Source organism: Hylobates moloch, unplaced genomic scaffold (assembly GCF_009828535.3).
Source record: "Hylobates moloch isolate HMO894 unplaced genomic scaffold, HMol_V3 SCAFFOLD_10, whole genome shotgun sequence".
NCBI classification, from domain to species: Eukaryota; Metazoa; Chordata; class Mammalia; order Primates; family Hylobatidae; genus Hylobates; species Hylobates moloch.
This window is the reverse complement of record NW_026652285.1, coordinates 68,275,724-68,284,027: the sequence shown is the minus strand read 5'-3', so window position 1 is coordinate 68,284,027 and position 8,304 is coordinate 68,275,724.

Below are 8,304 nucleotides of genomic sequence, written 5' to 3'. Positions count from 1 at the left end.
CTTTCCTCATACTTACTGGCTGAAGCAGTTGTAAGCCCATACAGAATGAAGGGGAGAAGTCAATGAGGGGAGAGTAGTATGTGGCCATTAAAAAAAAAAAAAAAAACCCCACTATCATGGTTTTGGCAAGATGGAAAAAACACGAGCTTGGCTTTGAAGCCAAATTCCTCTTTCTAAATGAATGACCTTAGGCAAGTTACTTGACCTCTTCCTTCTTGTACAAATGTGGGTAAGTAACCACAACGTTGCTGTGAATAGGCACGAATCTGTATTAAAGTGTATCTGTGGTTCATAAATGGCTGGCTAATGCTAGTCCGCTAGTCTTACTCCTTTTCTGTTTTTTTTTTTGAGGCAGAGTCTCGCTCTGTCACCCAGGTTGGAGTGCAGTGGTGCGATATCAGTTCACTGCAAGCTCTGCCTCCTGGGTTCACGCCATTCTCCTGCCTCAGCCTCCCAAGTAGCTGGGACTACAGGTGCCCACCACCACGCCCAACTAATTTTTTATATTTTTAGTAGAGATGGGGTTTCGCCATGTTAGCCAGGATGGTCTCAATCTCCTGACCTCATGATCCGCCCACCTCGGCCTCCCAGAGTGCTGAGATTACAGGCGTGAGCCACCGCACCCGACCCTCTTTTTCTTTGTTAAAAAAAGTACAGTTTTATCAAAATACAATTAATGCAATAAGGTACATATATTTAAGCTGTATGATTTGATAAATTTTGATGTGTGAATTATACCCATTAAACCATCAGCACAAAGAAGGCAATGAAAATATCTAGCAACCCCAAAAGTTCCATCCTCCCTCTCCTCACGTCATCTCTCCTCGCTCATCCTTCCACTCCTCATCCCCGGCAACCACCGACTCATCTGCTTCCCGTTATAAGGCTGGGCTTGCGTCTTCTGAAGTGCTACGTGAGTGGAGTCACACAGCAGTACTCCTGTCTGACTTCCTCACTTAGCATACATTATTTCAGATTCTCCATGTTGTGTGTATCGTTCATCCGTAATTCTTTCTATTGTTGAACATTATTCTGTTGTATTGATATATCAGGTCATTTTCATCCATTCATTGTTCTTTCCTCTTCCTTTTTGTTTCTTAATCACTTTTGCCTCCCTTTTCGGGCAGGAGCATCCTTGATCTCCCTCCCACAGTGCCACCCAAGTCTGCCCTCACAGCGCTGTTCAGAAGGCGGCATCTCCTGGGTCCCTCCATGGAGGAGAGGCGTGCAGTTGCACCTATAGAGGCCACCTACTAGGTCACGCCTCAAGCCTGGCCCTTCCTCTCGGCTCAGCTCTGTTAGAATTCCAAACCTCCCCTCTTCTGACACCTGAGGGAGTCACTGACAGACATTCTTTAAGCCCTCAGGAATTTCCTTTTCCTTTAAAGAAAGATAAATAGAATTCCAAGTAAGGGCCCTACAGGAGAAGATTATCCTGCAGGATGTATTTATATTCTTTCTGCTTCCTGTCCTCACTGGGCATCACAGCGGCAGAGGTGCACGCGTTCTGGAAGGTAAAGGGTCCCTGCAGCCCCGGCTTCTTTTTCTGCCACGCATCTTTTAGCATGGGACCCACATCTACTCCAGCCCAAGAGCAGTTTCACTCATGGCTGGAGCCAAAGAATACACAGAAAGCTCCAAATGCTGGGGGTGGTGAGGGCAGCGTTGCATCCAATTATGGTGACAGAGAGGTGTCCTTCTTTCTCTTTTATTAAATTATTTTGAGATGAAGTTTCCCTCTGTCATGCAGGCTGGAGTGAAGGCTCTTTGCCTTCTCGGCTCACTGCAACCTCTGCCTCCCAGGTTCAAGCGATTCTCCTGCCTCAGCCTCCCGAGTAGCTGGGATTACAGGTGCGCAATACCACCCTCTGCTAATTTTTAGTAAAGATGGGGTTTCGCCATGTTGGCCAGGTTGATCTGGACCTCCTGACCTCAGGTGATCCTCCTGCCTTGACCTCCCAAAGTGCTAGGATTACAGGCATGAGCCACTGCACCTGGCATGTCCTTCTTTCTCTCTTGTAGTTGCGACTCTCCAGGCCCCTGCCAGAACTCCTCACTGGCGTCCCTGCTGTGACCCTAATCTCCCCAGGCTCACCTCCACACGGGAGTCAGAGATATCCTGCTAGAAGCATATTGGGTCACCCACTCCCCACTCAGAACCTGACAATGGCTTCCTGTTGCACTTGGAGGAAAATTGAAGGACCCTGCAATGGCTTACCCAGCCATAGGATCAGCCTTAAGTCCTCAGACAGACCTCATCATCTGCCTTGCTGCCTTTAGAGCTGGCCAGGTGACACGTACGGTCACCCAGGGCCCCAGCTTGGAGAGGCCCCACACTCGGTTCAGTGTTCTGCTTTTGCCTTTTTGAAGGTTTAAATAATTTTTGAACACGGGACCCTGCATTTTCATTTTGCACTGGGCCTTGTAAATCTTATAGCGACTCCAGCCACATAGGCCTCCACTGATCCCCAGTCAGTCCAGGCACATCTCAGCTCCCTCAGGGGTTGGGCAGTGGGCGGCCCGTTCCCTCTGCCAAGGAAGCTCATTCAAGAGATGTGCACCTGGCTGCTTCTCGTTCACTCAGGGCTCAGGTAACTATCTCGCCAGCAGCTGGGAGCCACAGATCATTCTGTAATCCCAGAACTTTGGGAGGCCGAGGCAGGAGGGTCCCTTGAGCCCAGGAGTTCAAGACCAGCCTGGGCAACATAGTGAGACCCCAACTCTAATATATATATATTTAAGTAGTGGAGTGTGGTAGCACAGTCCTGTCATCCCAGCTACATGGAAGGCTGAAATGGAGGATCGATTGAGCCCAGGAGGTCGAGGCTACAGTGAGCCATGACTGGGTCACAGCACTCCAGCCTGGGCGACAGAGCAAGACCCTGTCTCAAAAACAAAACATAAAACAAAAACAAACGAACAAAAAACCCAATGTCTCCCCAGAAGAGAAAACTTCTCTGACCACTATGTCATGGTGTCAATGCCCCTCAGCCCCCATGGCCATCTCCTTTGTTAAGTCCCACCTGTCTCAGCCTGGCTTGATGTTCTATAGTTATTAATATGAAGTTGGTTCTTGTTTTCCCTATGTAAGGTCCTTGAGGGCAAGGACATTTTCTGACTTGTTAATTTCTTTTTTCTGGGGCCTAACACAGGCACATAGATGTTCCTCAATACGTTTTTGTTGAGTTAATTTTTACCTCCCAGCCATACCGTGAATGGTGACATCTCACCAGGAACACGTTTTAATCCTATGAATTTCGCTGTGAGAGAAGTTCAGAGGACACATTTAAAGATACATTGTTTTATTTTAATTGTGGTCAGTTGGCTTTTCTCAGACTACCATAAAGTCACATTTATCTTAATCTCTTTGCTTTTTTTTTTTTTTCTCTTTCTCTTCCCCTGGTTTTCTATGGCTCTAGTTCTGTGTTTTAAACATTTCAAGGTATGGAAAAGTTGAGATTTTTTTTTTTAACTGCGAAGAGAGAAGTCATGCATGGAGGCTCATGCCTGTTTCTCTCTTCCAAGAAAAGAAAAAGAAAAAAGGAAAAAGAGAGAACCAAGATAAGGCACGAGAAATAATCCGAATGACCCCCCAGATGGCTCTGAGCTGGACAGTCTCAGCTGAAGAGGGCAGCAGCTGCCTGATGTCCTGACTACAGGTGCCCAGGGCCCTGCCCCAACCCTCGCAGGGCAGGAATGTTAGTGCCAAAGGTGTCTCTGAGGTCATATAACCTAAACTCTAAACATTTTGTGTTCTTTCAGAGTGGAAACGATGTGTCAGGTTAGGAAAGAAAGAAAGTGAAATAAAACAAAATGGAATGGAGTAGAGAGGAAAGAAAAGGAGAAAAAGACAGTAGACGGGAGGGAAGTACAGGAAAAGGGAAGAAAAGAAGGGAAAAGAAACCATAAAAGGTATACCTGGATGATTCTGCCTCTGGGGGAGAAAATTAATTTCTTGAGATTACAAGGCTGTTTCGTTGTAGGTCAGGCTCCCAAATTTAAGTTTTCTGACTTTCTATTGGATATTAAATGTCCTTTAATAGACGAAATGATCGTTGACATCTACATGCCCAATAGAGTTAGATATTTATTACCGTTCTCCATGTTCAAGTGAATTTTTCTAGCATTACTCATTTCAATGAGCAATTTCTGTCTAGGTCTGTGCCCTCTACACGTGGGCATCAGTGGCTCCACAGCCAAGAAGGCAGCAGATGGTGAAGGCCGGGTCAGTGGGCTGCACCCAGGCCCTTCAGCAAGTTAAGAGGGCAGGCCAGGGGTCCTGGCATACATCTCCCTCCAGTCTGTCTTTTTGCACCTGGGTGAACAGAAATGGATTAATAATACTCTTTGGTTCTTGACATACTCTCCCCGTTGGTCCATGCACGCCCTTCTACGGTTTCTATGGAGATTTTTTTTTTTTAATAATTATATCAACTCCCATGGACTCACCAGGCAACCTGGAAACCAGAACCCTGACAATACCGTGCCTCCATTGGCAAGGTGCCCCTATCCTGGCCCCTACCTCCCTGAACCCGGAACTGGAGGGAGTCCCTTTCCTGGGTCTCGTGATGCTTTTTCCCTTTGCTTTTAAACCCTTGTCCTTTTTGAAATAGATGACATTCCTCCCTGTGTTCTCAAAAGGCATGTTGTTTAGTTTGGGTTGCTTTTAGCTGTGTACAGAGGTATCATGCTGGAGGTAATTTTTTGGTACTTGCTCAGAAGGAGGAACTGGCCTTGCAGGGGACCAAATCCTTCCGCATCCCTAGGTAGAGAGAGAGCCCCACCACCATTCCCTGAATCTGGCCCTGAGCTGACCCAGCGGCGTGAGGAGGGCTGCCTTCCACGCCACCCTCTGCAGAGGGGAGCTGACAGCGCCAGAACACACGGGCCTCTGCCAGGGTCTGCTTTTGCTCGGATTCCCCACCTGTGCTCGAGGCAGAGCTTCCCACCACCCACTTTGCAAGCCTGCTCGCTCCCCCACCTGTACAAACACATGGCTTCCTGTCACCACGTGGCCTAGCAGCGCAAGGCCGCGGATGGGGAGCTTCGAGTTTTTAATTTCCTAATGAGAACGATTGTAGACCTGGAAAACAGCTATTATCCCAGGGGCCACGACACAGTGTAATTCAATTGCGTCTTTATGATTTCTGTCTTGTCCTTTGCAATTTCCCACAAACCTGAAACATGTTTGGCTACTCACTTTCCATCTCACCGCGATCACAAGACTTAGCACTCAGGGAGCCTCTTACAGCATGGAATGGTTTTTACTCCCTAAGTCCCAAGTGGGAAGTAATAGGATATGGACTTACTCATGCTGTCGTGGTACAATGTAAGGACGCTGAGTCTGCAAGGATAGCTCAGTTCCAAATAGGGTCCCTCCCACGTCCTCTGTCACTGCTATTATTAACCTTTTTTTTTTTAAAAAGAGGCTGATATGTCATAGTAGAAAGAACATGGACTTCGAAGTCAAGACAAAAAAATGAGTTCAAGTCCCACTTGTGCCTTTACCAGTTATGTGGTCTTGGACCTTGCCTGCTCTTAGTTTCCTGGTCTGTAAGATGGAGCCGGATACCGACTTCATAGGGCACGATGAAGATGAACGGAGACAAGATGGGAAACAGCGTGGCTCGCACAGCCTGTAGGTCATGGGTAGCCTTAGCGCAGACTCCCAGCTCCTCACCCTGCCTCGCAACAATCCGAACACTCCCACTCTCTCTCCGTTCTGATCCATCGTACACCATGGTCAGATGACTCATCCCAAAGCAGCGTCTTGTATATATCACATTTCCTTCCCTCCCCAACCAAACCACACCCCTAAACAACAACAGAAACCCTCCGAGGTTTCCCAATGCCTTCAAGATGTGCGAATCCTTTAAGTTGGCAGTGATGCTCAACCGAAATTTAGAGCCCATTTACCGCCTCACAGGGGCCGTTATTACTCCTATACCTGAATCCGCTGCTCTACACAAACTCATTGCTCTCTGAGTGTGCCAGATTCGTGCCAGGCCCGTCTTTTCCCCTGCTCCCCACGTTCATGCCGCTCCCCTTGCAGGGACAGCTTGCCCCTCCTTGGCATTTTATCTTTTCTTTGAAATGCGGATAAAGTCCCATTTCCTCCTCTCCCATCCCATTGGCTATTTAATGTATCCCACCTTGCTTTGTTGTTAGTGACCTGTGTATGCAGCCAGCAGCGCCTGGCATAGGCTCTGTAGAAGATGTTCAGAAACGTGAGGTAATGACTGCAGGTATAAAAGCACAAATTTAGAAATGCCTTTGAAACCAACTGGAATTCAACTCATAACAATTTTCTCCCATGCAATTTTGAAATATCAATAGCCAGACTAAAATTATCAAGCTTTGAGTTTGTGTAGTGTGTGTGTGTGTGTGTGTGTGTGTGTGTGTGTGTGTGTGTTTAGGGAGCTGCATTTAGTGGTTTAGCTTCACTTTATTCAGCTCCAAGTGGGAAATAACTATCTTCACTTCTTTCTCCTGCTACTCTCAGCTGATAAGCTCTCATCAGACCACACTGATTGTCCAAGCAACCAAAATCATACTGGAATTTAGGAAAGATAATTGAAGAGAAGATAAGGTTGACAATTGTTGACCAGTTTCCTCTCTTTAACTTTTCTCCCAGACTCCCTGCATAGTTTAATCTTCTGTATTTTGTGTGTCTTTTTGCTAAAGCAGCTTAGCCTGTAATTTCATCCAAAGCCTTCTAATGCCGTCCCAGAGCCACTTGAAGGCATTGGGAAACCTCAGAGAGTTTCCGTTGTTGTTTAGGGGTGTTGTTTAGCCTGTAATAAAATACGCCAAAGAAAGTGGTCTTCTCAGAGCCCCCTGGAAGCTGGGGGGTGCTCTGGCTATGTTGGCAGTGAAGGACATTGAGGAAGGGGGCTCTGTTTAAGCTCTAAACTTGGCTGTTTAGATTCCAGGCATTCTTGATAAGTTATACCTAAACCAGTACTTGGACAAGGACCAAAAGATTATGCATCAGTGCCATACCCAAGATATTTGAGGATTCTGTCAAATTGAAGATGGACTAGTGTCCATGTGCAATGATGTAGTCAAGAGAATATTTAATTGAAGCAATTAAACAGTAATATCTTGAATTCATGTTTTTGAAAAGGCTGTTAACTGGTGTCCATTTTTCTGCCTACCAGGAAGAGTTTGAAGTTTGAAATCCCAGAATGAGGAAATTCATCCAGCTTGGAGACTTCCAATCCCTTCATTGTGCAGAAGGTTGCTAATGCTCTCAGTAGAAGCCCTTCACCAAGAGAATACTTCCACGTAGAGTCCTCTCCATTGAGACTAAGGAAACATGCTATGTCATGTAGCCACAGCAGCCTTTGCAGCTGTTGAAGGCAGCAAGACTTGCATGGCAATCAGAAGACACAGAACCAAGACTCATGTCCAGTTATAAGATGGCAGATGGGACACACACACATCAGGCTTAGTGAGCAGCGAATCCAGAGGGAACCATACTCAGCCCTACTAGGGGCTGGGCACAGTGGCTCTCACCTGTAATCCCAGCACTTTGGGAGGCCAAGGCGGACGGATCACCTGAGGTCAGGAGTTCGAGACCAGCCTGACCAACATGAAGAAATCCCATCTCTACTAAAAATACAAAATTAGCTGGGCATGGTGGTGCATGCCTGTAATCCCACGTTACTCGGGAGGCTGAGGCAGGAAAATCACTCGAACCCGGGAGGCAGAGGTTGTGGTGAGCTGAGATTGTGCCATTGCACTCCAGCCTGGGCAACAAGAGTGAAACTCCGTCTCAAAAAAAAAAAAAGGCCCTAGGAAGATTTCTTCAAACAGATGAAACTAATGATATCCCCAGTGTGTTTGAATATATTGAGAGATCACACAATAGGGACACTGTTTAGGGTTGAATTAATAGCAAGCGAATGGGATGCTAAGCAAATGTAAAGAATAAAAGTTCAAAGGGAAAACAAAATGTTATTCAAGAAAGTAAAAACATCCATCATAACTTTTTTTTTTTTGAGACAGAGTCTTGCTCTGTCGCCCAGACTGGAGTGCAGTGACATGATCGCAGCTCACTGCAAGCTTCGCCTCCCAGGTTCACGCCATTCTCCTGCCTCAGCCTCCCAAGTAGCTGGGACTACAGGTGCCTGCCACCATGCCTGGCTAATTTTTTGTGTTTTTAGTAGAGACGGGGTTTCATTGTGTTAGCCAGGATGGTCTCGATCTCCTGACCTTGTGATCTCCCCGCCTTGGCCTCCCAAAGTGCTGGGATTACAGGCATGAGCCACTGCACCTGGCTCATACACTGTTTTATATACC